The sequence below is a fragment of the Acanthisitta chloris genome, unplaced genomic scaffold (genome assembly GCF_000695815.1).
Source record: "Acanthisitta chloris isolate BGI_N310 unplaced genomic scaffold, ASM69581v1 scaffold31278, whole genome shotgun sequence".
In the NCBI taxonomy this organism is placed as follows: Eukaryota; Metazoa; Chordata; class Aves; order Passeriformes; family Acanthisittidae; genus Acanthisitta; species Acanthisitta chloris.
In genome coordinates this window covers 18,151-19,238 of record NW_008685960.1, presented here as the reverse complement: position 1 = coordinate 19,238, position 1,088 = coordinate 18,151, and positions in this window count along the sequence as shown.

Below are 1,088 nucleotides of genomic sequence, written 5' to 3'. Positions count from 1 at the left end.
GGACTCAATTTAGACCAAGCCCAGCACTGCTGATAAAAAGTTCTGGTAATTTCCTATCCACTGCACTGGCCTTGCTCTCTGATTCTGAAGCTGAAGAGCACAACCAGGCTTGGCACAGCCAGGACAGAACATCTTGCTCTCAACAACTTGCCCTGTCCATCTTTCCCCTAACATTTGATGGGGAAAAGATGCTACCAGATCAGATGTATTTCTGAAACTCCCTCATGGGTATGTTTGCTGTTAAAGATCAGTTATGAGGGTGTGAATCTGTGTGAGCTGTTCCTACAGCTGATGCAATGACCTTTGTCTTCCTCAGAGCCTTTCTCAGCTGGCACCAGTGGGTCGTGGAAAACAAGAACCGAAAAGCAGCAGCAGCTCTAAAACATGGAGCTCATTGCTGCCAGGTGGTGTTCAGCCTGTGGAAAAGGAGACTGGCCCAGAAAGTGGAAGTTGACAGGAGATTCAGGTGCCACATTCACCAAATGGCTGCTGATGCTCTGTGGCATTGGCACTCCTGCTGGCAAAGTGAGTTACCCCATCCTACAGCAGCACCTGTGTCTGTAGAGAGGGATGCTGTGGGAATGGGTGGGAGGGAGGAACTCCCACTTCTGGTTGTCATTTTGTGCACTGCTTCCCTGGAACAGCATATGCTTTTCCCAGGGGTCAGGAAGTGCCTGTGTCACTGCATTCTCCTGGCCATCAGCAGGATCTATCTGCTGTTTTGTAGAGCTTTGTGCTAGGGAAGATGCTCCTTTGGCAGCTTTACCTGCACTACCAAAGGAGTGTTCATACAGTGCATTTCAGCACATTCCAGGAATTAAATGGAGTTCAGTGCAGCATTCCACGCTTGAACATGTCTCCTCAGAGGAAGTGCCTGTGTCACTGCATTCTCCTGGCCATCAGCAGGATCTATCTGCTGTTTTGTAGAGCTTTGTGCTAGGGAAGATGCTCCTTTGGCAGCTTTACCTGCACTACCAAAGGAGTGTTCATACAGTGCATTTCAGCACATTCCAGGAATTAAATGGAGTTCAGTGCAGCATTCCACGCTTGAACATGTCTCCTCAGATCCAGCAGTTAGGCTTCAGCAG